Genomic DNA, 16,427 nt, shown 5'->3' on the forward strand with positions numbered 1-16,427 from the left:
GATCAACAAATATTCAAAACCAGTACCATACAACTGTAGAAAAAAAACTTCCCTCCAGCTCCCTCATTACTTAACAACTCTGTCCTTGGGCTCACTCACCTCTGTGGTTGTTGATGTACACAGATGCTCTTTAGGCTCTCCCTTGGAAGCCCTTATCCCATTAAGAGCTCAGTCTCGCTATTCTCTCTTTTCTTCAGCTAGAGGGCAGCAAATTCGAGCGCATGTGTGCATAACTGAACTTCTCATTTAAAACGAGATTTGGTGCTATCGTGTTGAGCATTCCCATTCCTTTCTGTCCTGAGCCAAATTCAGGATCATCCTGGAAGGCAAGAACAACACAAATTTCCTTTTATTCTGTAGTAAGCTGCTTCCTCAAACCCATTCCCCATACTCTTCCACTCTCACTTCCGATATTAACTTAAAATTGGATCCATTCAAACAGCTACTTCTGGCGCTGCTCTTTTTTTCCTTGTCCATTCCAGCTCTTAACATCCCTCCACTCAACTGCTTTCTACAAGCTCCTCTTTTCAATGAGATCCACGTGCAGAGTGGTCGGAAATGGCATGCCGTGTAAAAATTGGGAAGTTGGTGCAGAGGGAGAAGGAGATGCTGCTTTCTGTCTTCAATACTTGTAGTTGTTCATGTTACAGATAAATAATTTAATCTAATTATAATTTAAACTATATCAAGTAGTTAGTTAAAAACTACAAGCTAAGTTGATTTATAGATAAATTGGAACAATCTGCTTATCTTTACCCAAATCACTACACTTCTCTACAGCCTTGATCTTACTCGTTAGATTTCTAAATTCTTCCTCACCAGAATCCTTTTTGTAGTTTAAAACCCTATGTACAGCCACTCCTGACCTCATTACTGCCTTGGTCCAAACATGGACGAAAGAGCTGAACTCGTGAGGTGAGAGTGACTGCCTTTGGCATCAAGGCAGCATTTGACCGAGTATGGCATCAAGGAGCCCTTGCAGAACTGGAGTCAATGGGAATCAGGGGGGAAAACTGGTTCAAGTCATGCCTAGCACATAGGAAGATGTGGTTGTTGGAGGTCAATCATCTCAGTCCCAGGACATCAGTGCAGGGGTTCTTCAGGGTAGTATCCTCGGCCCAACCATCTTCAGCTGTTTCATCTATGACCTTCGCTCCATCATGTCAGAAGTGGGGATGTGCAATCATCAGTGAACAATGTTCAGCACCATTCACGACTCAGATACAGAAGCAGCCCATGACCATATGCAGCAAGACCTGGACAACATCCAGGCTTGGGCTAATGTGGTAATTAACATTCGTGTTGCACAAGTGCCAGGCAGCGACCATCTCAAACGAGAGAATCAAATCATGTCCCCTTGATGTTCAATGGCATTACCATCGTTGAATCCCCCACTATCCAATATCTTGGGGGGGGGGGGGGAGCGGGTGGGGTGGGGTCACCATTGACCAGAAACTGGACCAGCCACATAAATGACCACGAGGGGAAGTCAGAGGCTTGGAATTCTGTGACGAGTAACTCGCCTCCTGTCCAACATCAATAAGGCACAAGTCAGAAGTGTGATGGAATACTCTGCCAGGCACTTGCCTGGATGGGTGCAGGTCCAACAACACTCAAGAAGCTCGACACCATCCAGGACAAAGCAGTCCACTTTATTGGCGGCACCCCATCTACCAACTTCAACCTTCACTCCCTTCACCACCGACACACAGTGGCAGCAATGTGTGTACCATCTACAAGATGCATTGCAACAACTCACCAAGACTCCTTTGACAGTACCTTCCAAACCTGCAACCTGTACCACCTGGAAGGACAAGGGCAGCAGATGCATGGGAGTGCCACCACCTGCAAGTTCCCCTCTAAGCCACGCACCATCCTGACTTGGAAATATATCGCTGTTCCTCAACTGTCGCTTGATCAAAATCCTGGAACTCCCTTCGTAACAGCACTGTGGATGTACCTACACCCCAAGAGCTGCCGCAGTTCAAGAAGGCAGCTCACCACCACTTTCTCAAGGGCAATTGGGGATGGTCAATAAATGGTGGCCTATCCAGTAATGCCCACATCCCATGAACGAGTAATTAAAAAAAAAATTGCCAAGGCACTGGTCCCAGCCGATTTTAAATGGAGCCCATCCCAACGGAACAGCTTCCTCTTTGCCCAGTATTGATATCAGTGCCCCATGAATTGAAACCCCTGTCTATCACACCACTCTTGCCTCACAACAAACTCTCTGATCTGTTTGACTTTAAGCCCAATTGCACGTGGCTCAGGTAGTAATCCAGAGATTATTACCATTTGAGGTTCTGCATTTTAATTTGGACCCTAGCTCCTCAAACACTCTCAGTAATACCTCATTCCTCATTGGTTTCTCACCTCTGTCATTGGTTTCTATGTGTACCATGACAACTGGATCCTCCCCCTTTCACTCCAAGCCTTAACCTTGGCACCCAACAGGCAGCACAACCTTCAGAATTCCTGGTTGCTTGGAAGATCAGGAAGTAGAATCAGTCAGGGTGGAGATAAGAAATAACAATGATGGCAGTAGCTTATAGGTTTTCCAACAGTAGCTATACTGTTGGACAGAGTATTAAACAAGAAATAACAGGAGCTTGTAACAAAAGCAATGCAATAATCACAGGGGACTTTAATCTTCATATGGAGAAATCAAATTGGCAAAAGTACTCTGGAGGATGAGCTCATGGAATGCATTCGAGACAGTTTCCTGGAGCAATGCATCATGGAACCAACCAGGGAAGAGGCTATTTTAGATTTTGCGTTGTGTAATCTCATAGTGAGGAATCCTTTGGGGCAGAGTGATCAGAATATGACAGAATTTCACATCGAGTTTGAGAGTGACATGTATAAGGCTGAAACGAGTGTATTGAACTTAAATAAAGCCAATTACACAGCTACTGCAAGAAATTAAGAAGCCAAATGGTATGTTAACCATTATTGCAAGGGGTTTGAGGTATAATAGTCTAGCTGCATTTGTACAGACCTTCAGTGAGACCACACCTGGAACATTGTGTACAGTCTTGGTCTCTGTATTAAAGTAAGGGTATACTTATCTTAGAGGGGGTACAGTGCAGGTTTACTAGAATGATTCCTGAGATGCGAAGGTTGTCTTATGAGTAGAGTGTGAATAGAATGGGCTGATACTCTCTCTAGTGTTTAAAAGAATGAGAGATGATCTTGCAAATATGTGATTCTGAAAGAGCTTGACAGGTTAGATGTTGAGAGGCAGTATCCCATGGCTGGAGTCTAGAACTAGGTGGGGGGGCATAGTCTCTGGATAAGGGTCAGCCATTTACGACTGTGATGAGGAGGAATTTCCTCACTCAGAGGGTTAGGAATCTTTGGAATTCTATACCCAGAGGACTGTGGATGCCCAGTCATTGAGTTTATTCAAGGCTGAGATCGATAGATTTTTGAGCTCTAAGGGAATCAAGGGATATGAGATTGGGCAGGAAAGTGGAGTTGGGGTACTCCTGCACTTAATTCTTCTGTTCTTATGTCCTGCTCACTTGATCTCCTTCCTGTTCAACTTATTATCACTTAAGTACCCCTGCTTATCCCATGTTTGTTAATGGCTCCTTGTGCTCACATTGCCTCACCCTTTCAAAGCCTCCATCACATCCACCCTCTTGAAAAAACTTAATCAGTTCATCGTCAATTGCCATCCAGTCCTGATCTCCCGTTCATCTCTATGATCCTTGAAAATGGCATCGCCTCGAAGCTCCATCTTTGAATACCCTTTTATATGAATCGCCTTCAGTCCAACTTCTACCCTGTTCAGAAGCACAGAGATAGTCCCAATAAATGGCATCCTCTGAAACTGCAGTCCTCTTTGTTCTCCTCAATCTCTGTTTTATATGGTCAACCACATCATCCTCCTCTCTTTCGTTGTCCAGCTCTGTGGAATTTCCCTTGCTAGATTCATTTGCACCTTTCCAAATACAGATAGCACCTGCATAGTCATTTTTGGATTCTGCAATTATCTATTCTTCGCCCATGCTCCTCTTCATCTATCTGATTCTGCGCTCTGACAATTCTGTGATTCAGTGCTATGATGAGCTTCCATCTGTATGCTGACAAAACTCAGCTTTACCTCTTCACCACTTCCCTCAACCCTTCGTCTTATCTGACTGTGTGGCTGATTCGAAGTTGTGGGCAAGGACAAATTTCATTTATTGAGAAGGCTGAAGCCATAGTTTTTAACCTAATGCAAACTTTGCTGTCTTGCTATTGACTTTATTCCCCATCCCACCCGCATCAACCATTTGGACAATGAAACCTTTGCGTCTTATTATACGCAGGGCTGATCTTGGCTATCCATATCCCAATATCCATATTGGGCGGCACAGTGGCGCAGTGGTTTGCACCGCAGCCTCACAGCTCCAGCGACCCGGGTTCAATTCTGGGTACTGCCTGTGTGGAGTTTGCAAGTTCTCCCTGTGTCTGCGTGGGTTTCCTCCGGGTGCTCCGGTTTCCTCCCACATGCCAAAGACTTGCAGGTTGTTAGGTAAATTGGCTATTATAAATTGCCCCTAGTATAGGTAGGTGGTAGGGAAATATAGGGACAGATGGGGATGTGGTATGAATATGGAATTAGTGTAGGATTAGTGTAAATGGGTGGTTGATGGTCGGCACAGACTCGGTGGGCCGAAGGGCCTGTTTCAGTGTTGTATCTCCAAGATAACTAAGATTCTGTGCCTCTCACCCTTCAGCCCTGCCCTTGCTGATCAACTCTGGCTTCCAGTCTCTCAATACATTGAATTAAAAAATTTTGTCCTTGTCTTTAAATTCCATCCTGCCTTCCCTCACCCGGTCTCTGCATCCTCAGCAAGCCTCAACCCTTCTGCATCATTCGTTCCTTTGATTCCAGCCTTTTGTGTATCTACCCTTCTTTATCCCTACCATTGGTGGCAGATTTTCAGCCTCCTTGGTACAACTGCATAGAACTCCCTCACTGAGCCGTCTCACATTTTGGGAGGCACAGTGGTTAGCACCGCAGCCTCACAGCTCCAGCGACCCGGGTTCAATTCTGGGTACTGACCGTCGAGTTTGCAAGTTCTCCCTGTGACCACATGGGTTTCCGCCGGGTGCTCCGGTTTCCTCCCACAGCCAAAGACTTGCAGGTTGATGGGAAAATTGGCCATTGCAAATTACCCCTAGTGTAGGTAGGTGGTAGGAGAATTGAGGAAGGTGGGGATGTTGTCGGGAATATGGGATTAATGTAGGATTAGAATAAATGGGTAGTTGATGGTCGGCACAGACTGGGTGGGCCGAAGAGCCTGTTTCAGTGCTGTATCTCTCTATGACTGTATGACTATGACATCTTTGCCTCTTTCTGCACATTCCTTTTAAAATCCAAACTCTGCATCTGCTACTTATATGTATTGCATTTTTTCTTTTTCTCCCCCATGTACCTGTAAAGCACTTCAGGTGAATGTGAGTTGTTATCCAAGACTTGTTGCTTGTGTACTTGTCCAGGGGACTGTACCTTCATGCTTTATGAAATGTTAGAGTATTATTTTATCTCAAGACCGCCCCATCCTATGAAAGAATAAAAAAAATTCTTCAGTGCTGCTGCTAAATTGAAAAGGCCAATTATTTTTTGTAAGCAGCTAGGTACCATTACATTCAATAGTACTGTGAATAATCAAATAGGAGTAACTGCCATAAACAGATTCTGTGCTTTATTTGTTGCTTCTCTTGAATAGAACCAGTACATTTTGGTCAAGTTTCTGGTACGCGGTCTGCCTTGGAATAGGAATGGCTCATAAAAGGTGCTAGTTGTTGATATGTGATATTTTTAGAAAATAGCTATTTTTATTTTTAAAATTGTCAATTAATTGTTGATTGACTATTTTCATCAGAAAGCAGTTTTCCAGCACTTTACCAACCGGAAGGCTCTGTTATTCACAATAATTTTGATGCATTGTTCTTTATTCTCTCTCCCCCCCCCCCCCCCCCCCCCCCACTCTCAGTATCCCCCCCCCACTCTCAGTATCCCCCCCCCCACTCTCAGTATCCCCCCCCCACTCTCTGTATCCCCCCCCCCACTCTCTGTATCCCCCCCCCACTCTCTGTATCCCCCCCCCACTCTCTGTATCCCCCCCCCCACTCTCTGTATCCCCCCCCCCACTCTCTGTATCCCCCCCCCCACTCTCTGTATCCCCCCCCTCTCTCCGTATCCCCCCCCTCTCTCCGTATCCCCCCCCTCTCTCCCTATCCCCACCCCCTCTCTCCCTATCCCCACCCCCTCTCTCCCTATCCCCACCCCCTCTCTCCCTATCCCCACCCCCTCTCTCCCTATCCCCACCCCCTCTCTCTCTCTATCCCCACCCCCTCTCTCTCTCTATCCCCACCCCCTCTCTCTCTCTATCCCCACCCCCTCTCTCTCTCTATCCCCACCCCCTCTCTCTCTCTATCCCCACCCCCTCTCTCTCTCTATCCCCACCCCCTCTCTCTCTCTATCCCCACCCCCTCTCTCTCTCTATCCCCACCCCCTCTCTCTCTCTATCCCCACCCCCTCTCTCTCTCTATCCCCACCCCCTCTCTCTCTCTATCCCCACCCCCTCTCTCTCTCTATCCCCACCCCCTCTCTCTCTCTATCCCCACCCCCTCTCTCTCTCTATCCCCACCCCCTCTCTCTCTCTATCCCCACCCCCTCTCTCTCTCTATCCCCACCCCCTCTCTCTCTCTATCCCCACCCCCTCTCTCTCTCTATCCCCACCCCCTCTCTCTCTCTATCCCCACCCCCTCTCTCTCTCTATCCCCACCCCCTCTCTCTCTCTATCCCCACCCCCTCTCTCTCTCTATCCCCACCCCCTCTCTCTCTCTATCCCCACCCCCTCTCTCTCTCTATCCCCACCCCCTCTCTCTCTCTATCCCCACCCCCTCTCTCTCTCTATCCCCACCCCCTCTCTCTCTATCCCCACCCCCTCTCTCTCTCTATCCCCACCCCCTCTCTCTCTCTATCCCCACCCCCTCTCTCTCTCTATCCCCACCCCCTCTCTCTCTCTATCCCCACCCCCTCTCTCTCTCTATCCCCACCCCCTCTCTCTCTCTATCCCCACCCCCTCTCTCTCTCTATCCCCACCCCCTCTCTCTCTCTATCCCCACCCCCTCTCTCTCTCTATCCCCACCCCCTCTCTCTCTCTATCCCCACCCCCTCTCTCTCTCTATCCCCACCCCCTCTCTCTCTCTATCCCCACCCCCTCTCTCTCTCTATCCCCACCCCCTCTCTCTCTCTATCCCCACCCCCTCTCTCTCTCTATCCCCACCCCCTCTCTCTCTCTATCCCCACCCCCTCTCTCTCTCTATCCCCACCCCCTCTCTCTCTCTATCCCCACCCCCTCTCTCTCTCTATCCCCACCCCCTCTCTCTCTCTATCCCCACCCCCTCTCTCTCTCTATCCCCACCCCCTCTCTCTCTCTATCCCCACCCCCTCTCTCTCTCTATCCCCACCCCCTCTCTCTCTCTATCCCCACCCCCTCTCTCTCTCTATCCCCACCCCCTCTCTCTCTCTATCCCCACCCCCTCTCTCTCTCTATCCCCACCCCCTCTCTCTCTCTATCCCCACCCCCTCTCTCTCTCTATCCCCACCCCCTCTCTCTCTCTATCCCCACCCCCTCTCTCTCTCTATCCCCACCCCCTCTCTCTCTCTATCCCCACCCCCTCTCTCTCTCTATCCCCACCCCCTCTCTCTCTCTATCCCCACCCCCTCTCTCTCTCTATCCCCACCCCCTCTCTCTCTCTATCCCCACCCCCTCTCTCTCTCTATCCCCACCCCCTCTCTCTCTCTATCCCCACCCCCTCTCTCTCTCTATCCCCACCCCCTCTCTCTCTCTATCCCCACCCCCTCTCTCTCCCTATCCCCACCCCCTCTCTCTCCCTATCCCCACCCCCTCTCTCTCCCTATCCCCACCCCCTCTCTCTCCCTATCCCCACCCCCTCTCTCTCCCTATCCCCACCCCCTCTCTCTCCCTATCCCCACCCCCTCTCTCTCCCTATCCCCACCCCCTCTCTCTCCCTATCCCCACCCCCTCTCTCTCCCTATCCCCACCCCCTCTCTCTCCCTATCCCCACCCCCTCTCTCTCTCTAACCCCACCCCCTCTCTCTCCCTATCCCCACCCCCTCTCTCTCCCTATCCCCACCCCCTCTCTCTCCCTATCCCCACCCCCTCTCTCTCCCTATCCCCACCCCCTCTCTCTCCCTATCCCCACCCCCTCTCTCTCCGTATCCCCACCCCCTCTCTCTCCGTATCCCCACCCCCTCTCTCTCCGTATCCCCACCCCCTCTCTCTCCGTATCCCCACCCCCTCTCTCTCCGTATCCCCACCCCCCCTCTCTCCGTATCCCCACCCCCCCTCTCTCCGTATCCCCACCCCCCCTCTCTCCGTATCCCCACCCCCCCTCTCTCCGTATCCCCACCCCCCCTCTCTCCGTATCCCCACCCCCCCTCTCTCCGTATCCCCACCCCCTCTCTCCGTATCCCCACCCCCTCTCTCCGTATCCCCACCCCCTCTCTCTCTCTATCCCCACCCCCTCTCTCTCTCTATCCCCACCCCCTCTCTCTCTCTATCCCCACCCCCTCTCTCTCTCTATCCCCACCCCCTCTCTCTCTCTATCCCCACCCCCTCTCTCTCTCTATCCCCACCCCCTCTCTCTCTCTATCCCCACCCCCTCTCTCTCTCTATCCCCACCCCCTCTCTCTCTCTATCCCCACCCCCTCTCTCTCTCTATCCCCACCCCCTCTCTCTCTCTATCCCCACCCCCTCTCTCTCTCTATCCCCACCCCCTCTCTCTCTCTATCCCCACCCCCTCTCTCTCTCTATCCCCACCCCCTCTCTCTCTCTATCCCCACCCCCTCTCTCTCTCTATCCCCACCCCCTCTCTCTCTCTATCCCCACCCCCTCTCTCTCTCTATCCCCACCCCCTCTCTCTCTCTCTATCCCCACCCCCTCTCTCTCTCTCTATCCCCACCCCCTCTCTCTCTCTCTATCCCCACCCCCTCTCTCTCTCTCTATCCCCACCCCCTCTCTCTCTCTCTATCCCCACCCCCTCTCTCTCTCTCTATCCCCACCCCCTCTCTCTCTCTCTATCCCCACCCCCTCTCTCTCTCTCTATCCCCACCCCCTCTCTCTCTCTCTATCCCCACCCCCTCTCTCTCTCTCTATCCCCACCCCCTCTCTCTCTCTCTATCCCCACCCCCTCTCTCTCTCTATCCCCCCCCCTCTCTCTCTCTCCATTTCCCCCCACCCCCACTCCCCCGTGCGTGCATACACCCACAGGCGCAGCCACCGCGACGTATCCTCAAAACCACTTTAGTGTTTTCCACTTATAAATTGGGCCTGTGTTCAACACAACACAGTTGAATTCATGGGGAACTTTAAATGCTCACTCACTCCTGCCTGTAGTCTTCAGAGCTATTTACGCAGACTCAGCAGCATCTGGCTCCGGTGGCTTTCAGAACTCCCTTATGACAAGAGATACTTTAATAGAGGTGCCAGAAAGTATTACATTTTTTAAGATACACATCAGTGTCCCATAAACAGATGCACAACCATTTCCATGAGCAGACCACAACTCTTCGGGAGTTTAGAGTTGAGATACAGCACTGAATTTTTTTTTAAATTTGTTCATGGGATGTGGGCGACACTGTCAGGAGCAGCATTTGTTGCTCATCCTGAATTGCCTTTGAGAAGGTGGTGGTGAGCTGTTTTCTTGAACTGCTGCTATCTATATGGTGTCAGTAGACCCACAGTGCTGTTAGAGAAAGAGTTCTGGGATTTTGACCCAGTAATGATGAAGGAACGGTGATATATTTCCAAGTCAGGATGGTGTGTGATTTGGAAGAGAACTGCAGGTGGTGTTCCCATGCGCTCGTTCTCTTGTCCTTTTTGGTGAAAACTTGTATCTCTCTCTTTGTGCTAAGTTAAGGTAGCCCATGACTAACAATTAAGCCCCATTATGGTAAATTGCAAAGAAGAGGCCACATAAATGTCCATTACAGCTCCTTCCAATTCAGAAGGTGGAAAGTATTCTGTTGATGCATTATTTTGTACAAGCTAAACCTCTAGTCAAACTTACTTACAATTGAAAATGATTCAACAACAACAACTGCATTTATATAGTACCTTTAACATAGTAACACGCATCCTAAGGTGCTTCCCAGGAACATCAAGAAAGTAAATTTGACGTTGAGCTGCAAAAGGAGAGATTAGGACAGATGACTAAAAGATGAGTTAAGGAGGTAGATTTTAAGGAGTGTTTTAAAGGAGGAGAGAGGTGGAGAGGTTTAGAGTCTAGCCATCTGAAAGCCCGGCCGCCATTAGTGGAGTGGTTAAAATGGGGGATGTGCAGGAGGCCAGAATTGGAGGGATTGTAGGGCTGGTGGATGTTAGATATTGGAAGGGGCAAGGCCATGGAGGGATTTGAAAATGGTGAGAATTTTAAAATTGAGGCATTGCCAGACTGGGAGCAGTGTGGGTCAGCGAACACAGAGGTGTTAGGACTTTGTGTAATTTAGGACATGGGCAGCAGAGATTTGGATGAGCTCCAGTTTATGGAGGGTAGAACTTGGGAAACCAGCCAGGAGTGTATTGAAACAGTCAAGTCTGAAGGGAACAAAGGCATGGATGAGTGTTTCAGCAGCAGATGAGCTGAAGCAGGGGCAGAGTCAGGCAATGTTACAGAGGTAGAAGTAGGCAGTCTAAGTGATGCCTTGCATATGTATTTGAAAACTCGTCTCTGTATCAGATAGGTTGTCAAGATTGTGAATGGTGGTTCAGCCCCAGATAATGCCAGGAAGAGGGATGGAGTCGGTGGCTAGGGAACAGAGTTTATGGCGGGGATCGAATACAATAGCTTCAGTCTTTCCCAGTATTTAATTGAATGAAATTTCTGCTCATCTAGTACTGGATGTCGGACAAATAGTCTGGCAGTTTAGAGACAAGTGGAGGGTTTAAAAAGTGGTGACGTCGAGCTGGGTGTGTCAGCGTACATGTGGAAACTGGTGCATCGTTTTTGAATGGCATTGCAAATAAGCATGAAGACACAAATACTCAACAACACAATACTTGTATAAGAACTGACGCACTTCACCAGGGGTTAATCAGAATTCTGGTTTCATCTGTTCTTTGTGGAATGGAGCAGTTTAATTGAAATTAGCTAAACCTTCCTGTCTATTGGCAAACCAAAGGCTGTCATCTCAATTGAGATGTTACATGTGGAATGCTTGAGCCTCAAATGTCTCTGGATCTATGGATCTTGGTGAGTATTTATCAGAACAAAAAACTAACAGCAGAAGCTAGAATATTTATCTTGATGAATACCCCACTAGTGTCATTTTGACATTATTTTCTGAGCCTATACATAGAGATGTTGGGAAGCTGTTGTGATGGGTACCACAGGTGAGCTTGATGTGCAGATATTGGCTGTTCAGCAGGACCAGGGGCTAGTGATCAGGAATAGAAACCCCATTTTCTTTTTTTTTAATGTGTTTCCACTTTTCTCCTTTCTACTTTCCCCCTCCACTGTTTTTTGCGTAAATTATTATTTCTCTGCTCTTTTACTTTATGTTCCTAGATATAAAAGCCAAAATTCTCTTGGCTGTAATTTGTGACTTTTCTTCCGACCGAAACTTGCACTTACAAGGATTATTCATTTGAACCCCTAGATTTTTCCGTTCATCCACAGCCTTCATTATCTTTGCAGTAAAAGTATGATCCCATTCATTTCTCCTGAAATGTATTACTTCATATTTACTGATAGTAAATTGCACATTTGACCTTTCTGCCCATTCTACTAACCTGTGTTACGAGTGCTTCCTCTTTTTTTTTTGTTAAATTATGAGTATTTGTGTGTTAAAACTAAAAAAAAATTCCATAGATGCTGGAACTTTGTTTTTTTAGAAAGAGGTCATCAGAAGGTTTTTTTGGACTGAGATTGTGAAAAATAAAACAGTTACTGGAAGGCACCTGTTGTCATAAATACCCAGCAGGGGGCTTTTTTGACTTGGGCAAGATATTTACAGAGAAGTGACAGGTCAAGATTTATAGGGGTCAGGAGGCTTGAATCCTGAGATGTCTTTGGTTTCGCTTTGGACAGGAAGTTGGGATATGGACAATGGTTTGAAAAGGAGTTAAAGAATCAACCTGTCAAGGAGCAGACCCCAACTCAGCTTGTTCTATCTCATTAAAAAAGCCTTCCAACTTTTCCATCTCTTCAGGACGCGCTGAGAAGCAAGTGTAAGAAACTGCCTGAAGCCCCTGGTGCTACACTTTTCCTGGAAAGCCTGCCCAAGCTGATCTTCAACGTCGCCTGACAAGAACTGTTCTGGGAAGATCCCAGTGACAGCCGTCTATGCGTATTTGGGACGCCAAACCAAAACAAAGGACATCTGACATCCTTCCATTTCTTTTTTTATTCTTCAAGAATTAGCAAATATTTGACCAAAGTTTTTTTAAATAATAGGCCTCTAAAGAGTAAATCTCTATTTTATCGGTTAATGTGTATGTGTGTTTGTGAGAGAGAGAGAGGTGCTTAGGTAAAAAGGGAACTTTTATATTTCAATCTGTGTGTTAATGCTTTGCTTCGTTAGAATTTTGTTGTTTATTAAAGAAACCTGGTTGGTGTATTTTATTTTGGGATAAAGATAGAGTCTATGATCGACCATATCGGTAACTGGGAAAAATTTTACGTGTTGTGACCTGTGGAGAAGTGCAACTAGAAAAACAGTGCACTCCTCCCGCCTTGGTGGTAACGTATAGAGAGTTATAGCGTTATACAGCACAGAAACAGGCCCTTCGGCGCACCGTGTCCGCCACGGCCATCAAGCCTATCTATTCTAATCCCATTTTTCAGCACTTGGCCCGTAGCCTTGTATGCTATGGTGTTTTAAGTACTCATCTAAATACTCTTTTAAATGCTGTGAGGGCTCCTGCCTCGACCACCCTTGAGGCAGTGTCTTCCAGATTCCGACCACCCTCTGGGTGAAAAAAATCTTTCCTTAAGTCCCTCTAAACCTCCCGCCCCTGACCTTAAATCTATGCCCCCTGGTTATTAACAGTTTCTTCCAATCTGCCCTATCTATGCCCCTTATAATTTTGTATACCTGAATCAGGTCACCCCTCAGCCTTCTCTGCTCTAAGAAAAACAACCCTAGCCTATCCAGTCTCTTATCATAGCTGAAATGCTCCAGCCCAGGCAACATCCTGGTGAATCTCCTCTGCACCCTCTCCAGTGCAATCACATCCTTCCTTGAGTGTGGAGACTAGAACTGTGCACAGTACTCCAGCTGTGGCCAAACGAGCGTTTTGTACAGCTCCATCATAACCTCCCTGCTCTCGTATTGTATGCCTCGGCTAATAAAGGTAAGTATCCCATATGCCTTCCTAACCACCTTATCGACATGTGCTGCTGCCTTCAGTGATCTATGGACTAGTACACCAAGGTCCCTCTGACCCTCTGTACTTCCTATGGTCCGATCATCCATTGTATATTCCCTTGCCTTGTTAGTCCTCCCAAAATGCATCACCTCACACTTCTCAGGATTAAATTCCATTTGCCACTGTTCCGCCCATCCTCCTAGCCCATCTATATCGTCCTGTAATCTAAGGCTTTCCTCCTCACTATTTATGACACCAATTTTCGTGTCATCTGCGAACCTATTGATCTTACCTCCTATATTCATGTCTAAACCATTAACGTACACGACAAACAGCAAGGGTCCCAGCACCGATCCCTGTGGTACACCACTGGCCACAGGCTTCCTATTGCAAAAACAACCCTTGACCATTGCCCTCTGCCTCCTGCCACTAAGCCAATTTTGGATCCAGCTTGCCAAATTGCCACAGATCTGACCACCTTGACCAATCTCCCATGCGTGACATTATCAAAAGTCTTACTGAAGTCCATGCTTTACCCTCATTTACATACCTAGTCACCTCCTCGAAAAATTCAATCAAATTTGTTAGATGATCTCCCCTTGACAAAGCCATGTTGACTGTCCGAATAGAGATGAATCCTATCCCTCAGAATTTTTTCCAATGGTTTCCCAACTACTGGTGTTAGACTCACTGGCCTGTAATTACCTAGTTTATACCTACTACCCTTCTTGAATAATGGTATCACATTCGCTGTCAGGATTTGAAAATTTGTGGCAGAGCCCCTGCAATCTCTTCCCTTGCCTCATATAACAGCCTGGGATACACCTCATCTGGGCCTGGGGATTTATCCACTTTTAAGCCCGCTACAACAGCTAATTTGTTCAGGTATATCACAATCCCACTCCCTGATCTCTACACCTGCATCATCCTTCTCCATAGTGAACACAGATGAAAAGTAATCATTTGAAACCTCACCTACGTCCCCCAGCTCCACACACAGATTGCCACTTTGGTCTGTAATGGGCCCTACTCTTACCCTGATTATCCTGTTGCCCTTAATATACTTATAAAACGCAATGGGATTTTCCTTTATCTTGCCTGCAAGTGTTTTCTCATACCTTCTCTTCGCTCTCCTAATTACTTTTTTAAGTACCCCTCCCCGACACTTTCTATACTCCTCCAGGGCCTCTGCTGTTTTCAGCCCTCTGAATCTGCCATAAGCCTCCTTTTTTATTTCCTTATCTAATCCTCTATATCTCTTGACATCCAGGCTTCCCTGGACTTATTGGTCCTACCCTTCACCTGAACGGGAACATGTTGACCCTGAACATACTCGATTTCCTTTTTGAATGACTCCTATTGGTCTGATGTAGACTTTCCTACAAGTAGCTGCTGCCAGTCCACTTTGGCCAGATCCTGTTTTATCATATTGAAATCGGCCTGCTCCCCCCCCCCCCCCACCCCATTCAGTACCTTTTATTTCCGGTCCTTTTCCGTGACTCCCTTAAATCTTAGCGTTATGGTCACTGTCCCCGAAATGCTTTCGCACTGACACTTCTACCACTTCATTCCCTAAGATTAGGTCCAGCACCCCTTCTCTTGTCGGACTTTCTACGTGCTGGCTCAAAAAGCTCTCCTAGATGCACTTTCAGAATTCCGCCCCCCTTAAGCTATTTGCACTAAGACTTTCCCAGTTAATATTGGGGAATTTGAAATCCACTACTATATTACCCTATTATTTTTACATCTGTCTGAGATTTGTCTACATCTCTGCTCCTCTATCTCTCCCTGACTGTTTGTTTGGAGGCCGAGAGTACACTCCCAGCCAAGTGATTGCCCCCTTTTTGTTTTTAAGTTCTACCCATTTGGCCTCATTTGAGGAACCTTCTAAGATATCATCCCTCCTTAACTGCAGTAATTGACTCCTTGATCAACAGTGCAATGCCACCTCCTCTTTTAACCCCTCATCCCCGTCACACCTGAAGATTCTATATCTTGGAATATTGAGCTGCCAGTCCTGCCTTTCCCTCAACCATGTCTCTGTGATAGCAATAATATCATATTCCCATGTGTTAATCAATGCCCTCAATTCATCTGCCTTACTTGTGAGATTTCTTGCGTTAAAATAGATGCAATCCAGCCTTGCATTATTCGCTTGTGCTGTAACAACAGGTCTATATTTGCTCTGCCTTCCAGACTGACTTAGTTTCTCTTCTATATTTGGCTGTACATCACCCCCTACTGTACCTCCACTCTGTATCCCATTCCCCCTGTCAAAATAGTTTAAACGCCCTCCAACAGTGCTAGCAAACCTCCCAGCAAGGATGTTGGTCCCGTTCCGGTTCAGGGGCTCTTTGTGGGATAACCCAATGCTGACAACGTGCAATTGTAAGTGGGGTAATAATAATTGAAAAGAAGAAAAGGAAGAAAAAAACAGGTTTCTTGTGCAGTAGGTTAAAGTTTACTCAAGTAGACAACCAGAAGGTTTCGACGGCCAGATAGGCAGCGGAAATTGCTGATGATTACGAGCTTGTTTGTAAGCCCAAACTCAAGAAGGATGGAAGGTGGGAGGGTGAAAGGAAGGCAAGTAGCTGGGGACAAGAAGGGACAGCTGGGAACACCCTGGGCTCTCCTCCTCAGGTCAGAAAGGAAGAAGCTGAGGGTGGAAATGAGGTCTGCAACCCAAGATGTTACCATTGTCACATGGTGGGACACCTTCATGCAGAATGCTGGAAGTTGTGGGGTAAACCCATGGGACTTATTGGGGTACACAAAGCCAATGTAGAGAAAGGGGCCCTGACAGAGAGTACGACAGATCAGGCTGGAGCTCTGACTTCAGCTGTTAGGCCAAGTACGAAAATCGATGTGAGTGCAGGGGTCGTGAAAAAGATACCTGAGAGTTATAGGGAATTCCTTGTTGAAAGGAAAAGTAACTCCTTTATCCCTCAAGTGATGAGGAGGGATAAGCAATGTGATTGACTCTAAACTTCCCTCTGAAATGGCCTAGCAAGCCACTCAGTTGTACCT

General features: G+C 47.6%; 1 protein-coding gene across 4 annotated transcripts in view; it reads left to right on the top strand.

Annotated features, from left to right (window-relative positions):
- The window catches only part of scfd2 (sec1 family domain containing 2), a 422,892-nt gene that overhangs the window by 36,713 nt on the left and 369,752 nt on the right, over positions 1-16,427 (top strand). The gene's annotated exons all lie outside the window — the stretch shown is intronic.

The sequence above is a fragment of the Heterodontus francisci genome, chromosome 1, assembly GCF_036365525.1.
Source record: "Heterodontus francisci isolate sHetFra1 chromosome 1, sHetFra1.hap1, whole genome shotgun sequence".
Classification (NCBI taxonomy): domain Eukaryota; kingdom Metazoa; phylum Chordata; class Chondrichthyes; order Heterodontiformes; family Heterodontidae; genus Heterodontus; species Heterodontus francisci.